The 15,063-nt window shown below is 32.6% G+C and overlaps 1 non-coding gene and 1 pseudogene across 1 annotated transcript; both read right to left on the reverse strand.

Moving 5' to 3' along the window:
* Window positions 1–15,063, reverse strand: part of LOC100727809 (testis-specific gene 10 protein-like) — a 108,840-nt pseudogene that overhangs the window by 80,567 nt on the left and 13,210 nt on the right.
* Window positions 11,732–11,836, reverse strand: LOC111753793 (U6 spliceosomal RNA). Its single transcript, XR_002788576.1, has one exon. It is a non-coding gene; the product is annotated as a U6 spliceosomal RNA (small nuclear RNA).

A 15,063-nucleotide genomic window follows, 5' to 3' on the forward strand; every position in this document is an offset into this window, starting at 1 on the left:
CATTATATTTGTAGCATAGTTAAAATTAAATTACCAACCATTGTGGCAAATTATATGCCATTTAATAAAATGATATTAATTCTCTTTAAAAGATAACAATACTAAAGTGTTTTCTACAAAACATACAATTTATATTACTCTGAAATAAAAATTTTAAGTCATGTTCTCAAAAATCAAGGAAAAAAATAACTTTAGTGTCCACAGATGTTGGTATCTGGCAGTTCTCATGGCAAATCCTCTGTAATTTTCTTCATGGGTTAGCTAAATCCTAGACTGGAGATGACCAAAGAAATGTATGTTGAACTTAAAGAGAAATATATAAAATTCATCCATGTGGAAGAATGGGACCGTAAAAGAAGTAACATCCAAAGAACAGAGCCTCAGATATAAGGAGACTCACATAAGTATATTTTGGGGAACACTAGAAGAAGAAAGAGGACAATGTGGCAGAAGAAACAAATGAAGCAGTTTTTGAAAATTCACAATTCAATTTGTGTTTTAGTTACTTTTCTCTGATTGCTGAGACAAAATACCCAACACCCAATGTTACTGGAGTAAATGTTTATTTAGCTAACAGTTTGTGTAGATTTCAGTCCATAATCAGCTGGTTCCAAGGCGGGTGGCACATAGCAGAGGGGCAACAGTTCATGGCAGTGAAAGACAGCAAGAACAACAACGGAGAGGGAGAAGAGACAAGCTTCTTTCTGTGCCTTAAGACCGTCCACCCTAGGCCTGCGGGAAGCTTTAGGGGTCATCTAGACAAACACTGTAACACTTTTATAAGTCAAACTAACGCAGAATAAATAAATACAAGGCAAACTATTAGAATGCAGCATATTAAGACACTGAATGTCAAAATTAAGGGGAAAGATACTTCAATGCAGAGAAAATAATTGATACTGGGGAATAATGATATAACTTATGGCCAACTCGTGTCAGAACATAGCAGTCAGTGATAATAAAATATAGCATTAAAAGATTGACAAAATTGTCCACTCATTTATCTATATGCTTTGTAAATATTCAAAATACATTAAACTAAAAGCAAAATTGGCATCTTGAGAGAAGCAAAACATATTTTATTGCACAATGAAATGTACTATAGCGCACAATGTAAAAAAAATAATATTAGAAGAAAATTGAGCTCTAAGGAAAAGACAAGAAAAAAATAGAAATGTTACAGATGATTTTTTGTTGATTTCATAATTTTCTTGACTACAAATGTCTGCTTAAAACAAAGGTACTGATTTTAAGATGATTAAAATGTGTCTATAAACTTATCATGTTTGTATCATACTGTATAAAATTAAATGAATATTAATATAACAATAAATCTAAAAAGATTGTGATAAATATAGCATATATACTTTAATTCTTGGGGCAAACATTAAAGGTATTAAAGTACAATGTAGTTAAATTTTTAGGGCACTGCTTGGCACCATTATTTGTTATTGAAATCATTTTTATACTAATCAACAGTATTTAGGTTATATAATAGAGGTATTTTCATTCATGTATAAACAGGTAATTGACAGGTAATCATCGGGGAGAGAGAGATGGAGAGAGGGGAGAAGAGCAACAGAAAAAAGATAGGGAGATGAAGAGAGGGAGAGGGAAAGGGAGAGACAGACACAGAGACAGAGACAGAGACAGTATCTTGAGTGGAAAAACCTAGATACAGATACATCCTTATCATGTACTCTTCACGTGAATTCCGAAAGATTACCTAAAATTTTTGTTTTGAACTTCTTTAGTAAAATAGGGTCAATAATATATTCTCCTTATATGGGTTTTCAAAAGTGCTTCAAAAATTATATCACTCAAATTTTTATAACATGGGGCTGGGGATTTAGCTCAGCAGCATAAGCTCCTGCCTTGTGAGCATGCAGTCGTGAGTTCGATCCCCAGTACCGATAAAAAAAAAAGAAATCAAATTTTTTAACAGTAGTTGACACATGATAACCCGCAATATATACCCACAACTACTTCACTTTAGTTTTGTTTGCTTTGTTTGGGCAAAACAAGAGACATCTTAATTTGACTTTAAATTCATTATTTGCTTATTTGAGCTTATTTCCTTAAAATTTCATGACATAAAAACAGTGTTAAATATTAAAATTTTCTGAGTTTATGCAATTCAGAGTGAATTTTTGTACATGATTGTAAACCCCCTGGGAGAAAGGCCTATTCTAACTAAATTAGCTGTCATACCCCATGCAAGTGGACAAACATGTGGCCATGTAGATGGTTATAGAATCTTTCTCATTGAAGAAATACATTTCATACAAATAGATAACATTGAGAAAGTATTTGTGTGTTTTAAGAAATTGTGCCATTTATCACTGTTGACAATTATGTATAGTAAAGGGAATAAAGTCCAAATAAAATATTTTCCACATCTAGGCTTGTATTTTGATATATTTATAAAGCTCTTTCCCCAATTTGAAAGCTTAAAATGGAAGGAAAATAGTTAAACACATTGTATTAAGAAAAAGGAAAAGTATCTGCTTTTTCTTAAATTGAATTTAAGACAAAGCACAAACATTAAAGCTCTGCTGGTATTCAGTATGAAATTCATTCAGTATTAAGCAAATACTGTTTTTTTACCACTTCACTCGAAAGGTAAGATAGAAAAAAGGAAAAGTTAAATGTAAGCAAGCTTTTTGTTTCTATTAACTTGCCATGGTATACACACTGCGTCAGAACTTGAAGACACTGAAGCAATTCTTGCACCACCAACATCAAATGCAAAAAAAAAAAAAAAAAAAAAAAAAAAAAAAGTTATCGGCAAAGGAAGGCTCATGCAAAGGCTTTTCATATACATAAGTGACTTTGAAGCTTGAAATGTAATTGAAAAATAGGATAAGAAAGGAGAGGTAACAAAGGAAAAGAAGGCTTCAGAAGATGTTAAGATAAATAATAAGCCATTTTTTAACATGAAGGAACAAAAGGTCAGTGACAGAGAGAGGAGTTTCTTACAGCTGGCCAGAGCAATTTACTGACTGAGAAGACAGCATTACTAAAACAAAATCAAATGAGTTCATTGCCTTTCTATTCTGACAGAGGGCTTGGGGAACAGAATCAGAAATAGACACAAGCCTCAGAGGAAAGAGGAAAAATTACCGAAGGAGGCCTGGGCTGTGCTGAGCAAGCACCTAAAAATAAGATCGATGATGTTTTCTTGAAAAAGAACTAAAGATCAGTAGCGAAAATATACTCTTTTATAATTTTTAAATGGAAATCTTGAAGGAGGTTTTCAAGAAAAACCATAGCAGAATAGAATTAGCTCCACCCAAGTTTGTGATCTAAGTATCTACAACTAGGACTATTATGGGACACTCATTTAAAATCCAGTTCTCAGTTAAAAACAAAACAAAACAAAACACCTGAAAGTCTGAAAACAGTTTCTGGAGGACTCTCAAAATCTCTATGAGCACGCAAAGAGAAAGTCATAGAGTGGTGTGGCTTCTCCAAAAGATCCCTGACTTCTGTTATGCAGAGAGAAATGGCAACAGACAGCATTCTGCTTCTAAAGAAGTTTATAGAAAACAGGAAATGGTTTTTACAAACGTGTCTCTCAGCGTCATTTGCACAATAGTGTTAGAGTAAATGTGTCTGGTTGTATCTGAATCCTTGACCCCACTGCTCAGCTGCTTGAAACTCAGAACTAAATGTTCAGCCCATCACTAGTGTGCTATGTAGCACATCCCTGTGAAGAGTAAGGAAGCAAAGTAAAATTCCACTAATGTCATTTTGGGGAAGAATAATTTGAGGTAATAGAATGAAAGGAATTCAGCACCTAAGAAGCCCATTCGAGTTATAGTTAAGAAAGCAGTGTAGCTTTCCTTGTGTGGAGAAAGTCACATTTCTGAAAAAGAGCTATGGCACGAGGCTAAATGTTTTAGAAATTGCTAAGACAATCTTACTCGTCTTATGTATGTGGTCAGGGTAACCATGAATAGGAGTTCCAATGTGTTTCTTTCCAGAGTCTGTCCATCTGGGAAGCAGATACACAAGTGAAATGATGATTAATTATCTTAACTTGGCTGCATCCTTGTGCCAAAGAATTTAATCAAGCATTATCCTGAATGTTTCTATAAAGGTGTTTATTGGATGAAATTAACACTTAAATCAGTGGACTTTGAATGAAGCAGGTTACTTTCCATTATGTGGGTGAATCTCATCCAATCAATTGAAAGGTCATAGAACAAAACTCATCCCTTTTAAGCAAATAGTATTTCTGCCACTAGATTGCCTTTAATCTCAAATTATGTCTCTATATCTTTAGATTATGGTTAAAACTATTTATCATATTATAGAGTTGTCAAGTCTCCATAATCCTGTGAATACTTTTTCTCTTTCTCTCTCTTTCTCTTTCTCTGTCTTTCTCATCTATGATAAAATTGTAAATGTCTCATTCTGTTTATTATTATTTGAGACGATTTGACTGATTTTCTAATTGTCTAAAATAAGCTCATTGGTTTCCTAATAATTGTGGCATAAATTTAAAGTTGATCTCAGCAAAGTATGTAATGTTTGAGTCAGTAATGACTCCTTTGAGAATTTATTTAATAAAATAATCCTCAAAGAAGACAAAAGTATCTGTAAAAATGTGTTCATTAAAATATCTCAAAAAATTAAAAATTATAATATACTATTTGAAATTAAGTTAAAGGTCCTGGACTAGCCAGCATAATATATCATCAATAAAAATAATTTTTGCCTAGTATGCTATGAACAAAAACTTAGTATAGTATAGGAATTGAAAGTTTCCTTTAAAGTCCAACAACATTAAAAATTTGGACACTTAAGCCCCAACATTAATGAATTCATTAGACGACTATCTGGAAAACTGAATGCTTTTCCATATGTAATATCTTTTTGTTTATATGATTTTCATTTGATCACTAGAGTTCAGAGGCTCTGTTAGAAGATGTACAAGTGGGAAGCCTTGTATTTAAAGATAAAAGGTAAAATTATTTTCACGTTTTACATCTACAGAAAGACACTATGACAGACTTTCAAAGCAGAAGAAAATATTTAATTTTCTGAAAATGCCCAAAATTATGAAAAAAACAGACAAGTAAGAATGTCATAAACTTATAGCTTGAAGTTAAGATTTTGAGTAGAGTTACCTTTCTGTTCACCGTGTCTTTCAAATTTTATGATTGAGTTAATCCTTTAAATCCTCACCCTGTATAATTTGTATTATATGTATTAATGGACTAAATAATTTTAAAGACCACCTTAATCAAAACTATTTGAAAATGTGCATATTTGTGTTGATTTTAGGAAACACTTGTTTGCAACTTATAAAATGAAATGGTCCATGCCAAAAGCACTTCGTAAACAAGGACGTGTTATGCCAAGAATGGGTTAATTAAATAGGGTTGAGGAAAGTTTATCAGTTTCTTGTGGCAAACAGAACCCTTGCTTATTAGTCAGTACAGGAAGTCATAAAAATGCAAGATTTTAAAGTCATGATATTGGGCTTTAATAATGATAAAATCCTCATCTGTTTTCATCACTCAAGAAATGTCTGCCATTGTGCATGTGTTTTAAAGGACATACACTGTAAACAGCAGACCTCAGTAATGGGTACAACTTTTTACATATCTCCTTCAAGTCTTAAGGAATCAGGATCAGGTTTTTGAATTGCGTCTGACAATAAATTGATATCAAGTACAGAAGAGAGGTGTGAGAAGTTCTGTAAGAAATCCATAGCAAATGATTTTTAGGAGCTTATTGCTAGGTCAGTACTTTCAAGGCAGTTTTTCAAAGTTCTAGCTAAAATGTGCTGTTAACATTAAAATAATAAATGGTATTAAACTGAAGATTTTTCAAACGTATTTCAGATTTCATAGCTATAAATTGATATCTATATCCCCAAATCTGTTTTTCTAAATTTATCACTGTTTATAAATCATAAATAAGATCTAATGGCATTTGAAAAAATATTCTATGATAATAGTTTTTCTGGCAGCTCCTAGAAATAATGTATTTCAAAAATTAAATAACAGCTGTTTATTAATTTTTTGATGAAACATGCTACTCTTGTAAAATCAGAAAAATGATATTAAAATACTATCATATATATTGCAGCATTTTTTTGACTTACAAGCTCAGACAAATTAAAAAAAAATTATTAAAACATTTACAAAATGCCTCTGGCATCCTGGAGATAGACTATAGACTATCTATCTATAGTCCCTTGCTGAATGGGTTAAATAACATAGTAGATTGGAGGGATAGTAAAACCGAGCTCTGCTCTATGTTATCCCTATATCAGAAGAGTAGCAAATAGGTGAGCTGGAAAGTCAAAAAAATCAAACTAAGAGTAAGTAAGACATAGAACACAGTAAAAAAGAGATAGAGGGGACCAGGAGATGGATTTCTTGCAGATGGAAAAAGGTCTAAGAGAATGTGAAAGACGGAGGTAAATAGAATAGAGATATGCTATGTACAGAAGCCTAGTAACCTAAAGAAATATAAACATCATTTGTCACAGCCTGAGATAAGGTTAAAGATATAAATAAAACAAACAAAAAAAAAAAATGGGAAAGGAAGATTTAGAGAAAGAGGAAAGGAGGGAAGAGTAAGGATATTTTAAAAAGAATCAAGCTGTACATGTACACAGTCCCGAGAAGACTATAAACTGCACGTAATACAAACATGTACTAACAGAAAAACCAAGAAAACCATTAGACATATCAGTATAGAAATTGCTTAGAATACATTAAAGAAAGTCCAAAATCCCCAAATGGGCGGTTAATATAACTCGATGGTAGAGGACTTCTCCAGCTCCAGGTTGGATCGTAGTGTTGAAAAAGTACCTGAAATACTCTTTTAAAAAATTAGGGTAATATTAACATAAAACTGAATCTAAGCTTAACCCTTTAAGAAAGGATAAATTGATAAATAAAATTTTATTCATATACCAAGCACAATATAAAATACCATATATGTGTATATATATCAGTGATTTCTTCTAGATGAATAACATATATATATATATATATATATATATATGAATATTTTCAAATTCATTGCCAATTTTCCCCCTAATTTCACAAAGGTGCCATTCTATTTTCATTGTTTATTGTTTACATAAAAATTAATAGCTGTGTTCACTTATATTATAGCTGGTCATTTTACTAATTATTTTTTCAATAAGTTTTTAGCTGATATTCTATATGTTTTATATACTTAGTTATATCCTATTAAAATATTCTTTTATTCAATGTTTACAATTATTGCTTTTCATGTCTCACCCAATTATCAGTAAGTTACGACATGAAATTTATTTTTGAACAATTGTAGTAATGTATATCTTTTCTGTTTTTGTTGTTTTATTTTTCTTTTGTCTGGGAGATAAGGGTAAGTACAAATAGCACTGTGTACTTACACCTGACCGGCCTCCACCTAGCAGTCTTCCTGCTTCAGCTCCTGGAGGAGTTAGGACTACAGGTTTTTGCCTGGCTAGTGCTGCTTATCTTGCCATTTCTTTAATACTCTTGACTATAATATTTATTTACTTTGTTAAGGTTTTACACTTGGTTAGTTTTCACGGATTCCTACATTCCTTAGTTTTTAAATTAATAGTCCTTTATAAAGTCTGTCTGTTATGGTTGATACAGTGTGTCAATTTGAGAAGTTTACAAGTTTAAGCCACTAAGCAGGGATCCAGGATCCTTAATTTGTAAACATCCTCAGCCTGTGCAAGAGGAGGGAATGGAGATTTTGTAATTGCTACACCCACCAAGAAGGAGTGGTAGCCTATTTACAATACATGCACAGAGAAGAGGTTTGTCTTCTACCCATTGTGCTCTTGAAGTGTTGCATGTGCCATGCCACACTGCCTTGGAGCCAAGTGATTATGGACTGAAACATCCGCAAATGGTAAGCAAAATAAACCTTTCTTACATTAATCTTAAATGTCGAGTATTTTGTCCCGGCACTGAGAGAACATTAACCAAGACATTTTTCCAAATAAAATATAGATATAGATATAAATAGACAGATACCCATTTTTTTTGTTTATGCTGCTAAATCACATGGTATTTTGCCTTGGAAATATGTTGAATTTTCAAGGGTTGTTGATTTAAAAAAACCGACTCACTATATAAAAAAAGTTGAATCTCTAATATGCATAACATAAACAGAGGCTGAGAATGATTTAAAATACCAATGATAATCATCTGTAATAGAGAATAAAAAATAATATTTTCCTAACTCTAGAGTTAAAAATTACCAAAGTAAATTCCACATTTTAAATACATTGAAAGTAACTGATATAAACATAACTAAGAATATTAATTTATAGCAGTACATCATAAACCAAGTTTACAAACACAAAATCTGCAACATTAAAACCCTGCATGTGTACCTTATTATAGTTCCTTTGGAAGTAAGTGTAGTCATAATGTTGGCCTAAATCTTACAATTCAGGGATTCCAGAGTCCAGGAGAAATTCTCCCTATATGACTATGTGGATATATACAAAGTGGTCCAGTAGGTATTTCTATGTCTGTTAAGATTAACGGCAGTATGATTGTCTATCAGTGCAAGAATGGATTTTTTAAATATTAAATATTCAATGGAGCACGTAGTAGGTTAAAAACAGTGAACTAAATGGACGTACAATACAGAAAGATCTTTAAATAGGTAGCATAAACAAGAAATTCCCAATATAAGTACCAACCTAACTTTTCAATGAACTAAAAGAAATTTGTAGTGTAATTATATTAACTGTCTTGTATACACATACATGTAATTTTATACTTATATATTATTTTCTTTTCTTTCATTATGCTTATATTGTTTGATTAATTTTGCATGCCTATCTTATAACCTAAATAACTACTTTGAAGACAATAATATGCACTATATTAACCACTGTTACTTTAGTTCATTGAAAAGTTTGTCAATATCCTTTTTTGAAACTCTGCATCATTTTTTTAAATTTTTGTTTACTTTTATCTCTTTAAAATAAAATAAAAAGCAAAATATTCCCAAGATTTATAGCAAAATGCATTAAAACACACACACACACAATTTTATGTTAACACTGAAATTTATGTATTTCTAAAACGTAACAAATACAAAATATGAAAGCATTACAGGGTGTGAGTGGAGAGCAAAAGAATCTATTATCTGATATTATACAGTAGAACATAGATTCTTTTTCTTAAAAGTTCAGAAACAATCTTTATAAAAACATTTAGTTACTATTTATTTATGCAGGTTTCAGAGTTAAGCAGTTTTACTTTTCCAAAGAAATTTACACTAAGAGGAAATATTTACTGAAAATACAAGAATTTCCATACCTGTAATTTCAAATTATCCAATTCTCTAGAATTTTACAGCTTATGCCATGATATTATCATTGGTTACACCTGTTCAATTCAGAGAACTTTGGTGGTTTTTTTCTCTACAAAAAATCTCTTACAAGAACCACAAGATAATTATCAAGATCAAGAAATTACCTATTATTTAACACTGTCATCTAATTTATAGACTCCCTTCAAATTTTAATTATCTTCCCAACAATGGCTTTTATAGATCTAAGACCTCACAAATGACCCAGGAATAGCATGCAGTTATCACAGCTCTCTAGTCTTTTTCAATGAAACTGTCCAGTATTTTTCATTTTGAATAAGCTTGACATTAAAAGAAAAACATACCAGTAAGTAGTCTTTAGAATGCACATAGATTTCAGTTGTTCTGCTGTTTCTGTATGATTATATTTCTACTAAAGTAGGAATGCTGCAAGAGGGGTTTAATGTTTTCTATGTATCACATCAAGAGCCATGCTATGCTAGGTAAAGTTTAATTTATATTGCTTGAATCAATGTTATATGCCAAATTTCTTCACTATTAAGTAACTACTTTTAGTTAGTGTTTTACACTATTGAGTCAGAGAATTTATCATTCTATATCGTTAATTCATTTGCATATTATATCATTAAGTACATGGCTGATTGAGGTCTCCTTAAAACTCATGTTGAACTATCAACCATCATTACATCCTACTATAATTACATTAGGAAGCATGGTCTTTCACAGAACTAAGTAAAAATACAGTAAGTCTGACAGAACCTAACCCAATATGACAAATGTCTCCACAATAAAAGCAAATATGGACACAGATAAGCTCTGAGGAAAGACATGAAAACACAAAATCAACTATCAAAATTTATCTTTATTTAAATCAATACATATTTAGAAATATATCATTTGCACATATGCACATACAAACAATATATGCAAATAAACAGTTGCCTTATTAATCAGTATTTTCTTTATAAACAATCATAGTACAAATTTCTCTCAGAAGCCTCAGTGTTGCTCTGCAAGTGATTTTCACCCCAATTTGTTTCTTCATTCCCACCCGTTGGAACATTGATTCTGGGCAAGGTCGGTTGTCTTGTAGTGAAAAAGCCTTGTGCAGAAGTCCTCATCAAAGACCTGAGAAATGGATCACTCTTTTGCTGGTAGAATGTTCTGAAAAGAATTCAGCCTGATCAACATCTTGATTCCTCCTTATGAAAATTTTTGAGAGCGCTTGTACTACAAATACAAAGCTAAGCCATTGCTATATTTCTGACCTCCAGAAAGTGTAGGTTTAAATGCTTATTGGTTTTGGCTACAAAGTGTTGGGCTGATTTTTTGCAATAGGTACTAATACGTTGCTGATCATATGTTTATCACTTTCCTCTTTTTTACCAAAATTCTGTGCATTCTTTTTAAAATATCCACAATATAATAAGTGATTAACCTAGAATTTTCAAATGATAGAGCGAATCTAAACTCTGCCCTATACTTGCAATATTATTGTTATGGTTGATACATTGTGTCAATTTGAGAAGTTTAGAAATTTAACAAAGAAGCCCAGCAGGGAGCCAGGATTCTTACTTTGTAAATAGGATTTTTACTTTGTAAAAAGAGGAGAACACACAGGTGGTGTGAGTGCTACATCTACCTTGGGGGGAAGATAGACTACTTACAATATAAGGGAGGGCAAGAAGCTTGTTCTCCCTACGTCTTGCTCTGGCTGCTTTTGCTGGCTGCTGCCTTGAAGTGTTGCCCTTGTGCCATGCCACCCTGCCTTGGTGTCAAATGATTATGGATTGAAACACCCACAAATACTGTGCTTAATAATCCTTTCCTTCCTTCATTTTTGGTGTTGCGTATTTTGTCCCAGCACCGAGGGAAAAGTAACCAAGACAGCTATCTTCTTTTTTTTCTACCACAGTTGGTTAATGCATTCAGTAAATACAATAATCTCTATATCTTAATTTTTATAAGTATTAAATTATGCCTGCAAAGTACTAACAATATATTGCCTGTATGTGTGAAGTAAATTTTTGTTTTACTTATGTCTGTCACTAACTGCCTCGTGAAATTGTTTTTATGCTTTGCTTCTAAAACAGGACTTTGTGGCTTCCTTCTTACTTCTGAGTCATTATTCCTTGAGATACAGTTTTACCCAGGAATATTTCTTTAACCCATCTATTTATTACTCAAATTATATTAACTACCCATTGAGCTACCTTGAATATCTCATATTCATTTAATTAACAGTCCTACACCTTTTGGTCTATTTGTTTTCATTTTGTTTTCATACATTATTTATTTTTACAAATAGCTCGAATATATATCTACTAAATCAAGGCACAAACATAGGGTTTCAATTTAGTTTATATTAGTAAGTCAAAATATGTTTACTAACAATTACAGTGTAGTTCCGGGGCTTTTTGCATGTCATCCTTGTGCAGGGACCATGTTGATATTTGCATTATTCCAATTTTAATACACATGCTGCTGAAGCAAGCACAGTTCTGGATTTTTTTTTAAATAAAAAGAAAATGATACCTGTTTCACAATTTAAAGAAATATACTATTAGTTAAGTGTACTTAGAGTTATGAATCATCTATCAAACTTTTATGGTAAAATGGCTAGTGGGCAGAAAGAAAAATTTAAAGCAGTCAGGTCCAAGTAAAAATGTTCTGGTCTGCCTTTATAATGAGGATAATGGGAAGCTATTGGTAGATTATATTTGCATTAGATTTGATATAATCCCCACTTCTCCAATCACCAATTTCTATAGATTAAAAATTGGTGGTCAACTTAACACCAGCAGAATTAAATCATCATGGTGCAGAGCGTAGATGTTCTACCTAAGGAAAGTTGCCAGCATGGACAGAGACGTGGAGGAGGAGAAGGGAGGCATTGAAGCGTTGGGTTCTCCTACAAGTTGCTGGTTGAACTGTTTGTTCTCCTGGAGAAGCTCTGGTTCTTACATGGAGCATTGCTTCCTGACTCCGGAGAGAAAGACATGTGCTGCTTAATCTCTAGGATGAACTCCTCATGCTGGCTTCCTGGCATGTACTTGAATGTCGGAGGAGCTCAGGGCCTCTGTGTTGCTGAGGATGGCTGTGGTGCTTTTCAGGACAGCCCTGTCTTTGTTGTGAGTGTGACTTCTCAGCTCCAGCGTAGAACCCTCATCTGACCAGCACAGCTCCTTCACCCCGCTGACATGGACTTTCTGGCTTCCACCACTGACCTTTGGGCCTTCCTAGCATGGATCCATAAAGAGACTGGCATGAGTCCTTCTTGTGGGCTCCAGACCTCCAGCTGGACTCGTGGGAGGCATTGTCATAGGCTTTGAGGTTTTCATCTGAACTCATGTAGGACATAGCTGTGCGATTGAGTCCCTTGACTAAATATTCCATGTCTTTGGTGTTCTGAATAGATTTCCTCTGGGTGATGATCATAAAACAATATTATAAATTCCATATCCTGATTCCAATTGTTCTCCTCACAACCCCTGACTACAGCACCAATTACATGCTCACCTAGTCCTATTGGAAGTATTTCCTCTATGTATTTGTGTTCTTTATTGCTTTTTAAATTCACCTTTGGTGCTTATTTCTGGGATTATCACAACCATCTTCTAATTGGTCTTCACTTTGAAATGTTATGAGTTCTCCTACTTAGAAGCCTAAATGATAACTCTGATCCTTCAGATTAAGATCCTATTTCCATGGCTTGAGTTACACACCAGGAACCATAATCATTCACTTGATTAGCTTTCTAGTCTTCCTCAGCTGTTCCTTTTCTAAACTTAAGTAACATCTTTTCAAATGTGGCAGCAAAGATACTACCATCTTCATAGTGAAACAGGAGTGTCCTGAGGAATTTTAGGATAATCTGTATATATTATTGTTATATGAAAAATAGCACAAATGTAGAAATTTAAAGTAACAATTGTTTACTACCTTACAAATTATGTGGATCAGCAGTTTAAGAATATTCTAGCTGAATAATTCAAGTGTCTCTCCTGAGTCTTGAGACAATATATGTTAGGGTGGAAGTTATCTAAAGGTATCATTTGAGCAGTAAGATCCCTCCCTTGAGGACTCACTCAGTGTTTTTAGAAAGAAAGTTTCCCTCAGTCCAAAGAGCAAGGCTTCAGTTCCTCACCATGTGGCCCTCTCCATCATTCTTGACTGTTCCACTATCTGGCCATTGACTTCTCCCAAAACAAACCAAAGGAAACATTGCTGTATCTTCTATGACTAAACTTAGTGGGCAGATTGCATGACTTTCAATACTGTAGTGTTTATAATAGTGCCTCCTCTCCAAAATAAGAGAAGATGGCATGGGTCATGAATACCAGAAACTGCTTATCACTGTGGGTTGTTATCAGTACTAATAGATTAAAAACTTTAATATTAGTTATATTTTTAATCATACATTAAAATCCTTTCAGTTATTCTAATTGTGGGGAAAAATCGCCTCTGAAAAATTTTGTTATCAAGAAGGCTCCAATTTAAATTAAGAGAAAGTAAAGGGAAAAATTTTAAACATTATTATGAATTGTATGTTATCTTAGTATATGTTCATATATTTGATTTTAATAACTGTACTTTAGCTTGTGAGTGATCATGTATTTTAAGAAAAAATTAATGTATTATGAAGAAGAAAGTTGAAAGAGTAGGAGATTTATTGTCTTGGATTATCAGTGGAACATCATCAGACCGGTTCTGTCGCCATTCAAATGAGTAATAAAATTAATAATACTTATATCTTATAAGACTATTGTTAATATAGTGAGTATTGATGAAAAGCAGTAATATAATTAAACAACTATGAAAAGGTAACATATCTTCATTAAATGATTCATAAAAGTGTTTCATAAATGGCATTTGAATATTTTTAACATTGCAAACAAATAATAATTAGCACAGTGACTATATTTCACTAACTTCTGGTGATTTCTCCCAAGGCACCTTCTTTCCCGGATGAATTAGTTCAACAAGGAGCTAAATTTATAATACTACATGGAAAGAAATTACTGGTTTTCAAGTATCCTTTATCTTCATCTAAACTTAGGATGCAAATCCAAACGCAAAAGGAGGAAGACTGCAAATGTACCTGAAAAGTCTCATTGTTAAATTCCAATGTTAACAACCTTTTCTAGAATGTAAAATGATGTATCAAAACGATCATAAAGGTAACTCCTGGTTCTCAATAAAGCAATTTTCAGTTGCTTCAAACTTCAACTTGTGAATATTCTTCCTATAAAAATTATCATTTGATAATGCTTCATCCATCATGGGAGAATCCATATAATAGGAGCATCATCCATCTACACCAACCATGCACTTGTACTAGCTCTATGGAGCTCGTTAGTCACAGCTGTGCTGTGAACCTAGATTGGTTTTGTTATTCTCTCTGTTGAGAAAGAAGATACAAAGCAGTATTTCTATGAACTAACTTTTGAGTTTATTCTATGAACTGTGAAGTATATTTTTACCTGTAGTAAATAAGATGCTAAAATATTTATCATGTGATTTTAGTTATTCTTTGACGTTTTGTTTGGAGCAAAAACAAAAGCTAAAAATGTCACTTGACTTGCACAAAGGACTTTTTACACATAATTTTAGTCATTGTTTTAAATCTATTGCTTTTTTTAACCACCAAAATTGGACCTAATATGATTGATATTTTTATATGCAGATAGAGAATTGTCAAATACAAATTTAAAGAATGTATCA

The sequence above is a fragment of the Cavia porcellus genome, unplaced genomic scaffold (genome assembly GCF_034190915.1).
Source record: "Cavia porcellus strain 051 isolate PalLab524CR breed Dunkin Hartley unplaced genomic scaffold, mCavPor4.1 scaffold_21, whole genome shotgun sequence".
Classification (NCBI taxonomy): domain Eukaryota; kingdom Metazoa; phylum Chordata; class Mammalia; order Rodentia; family Caviidae; genus Cavia; species Cavia porcellus.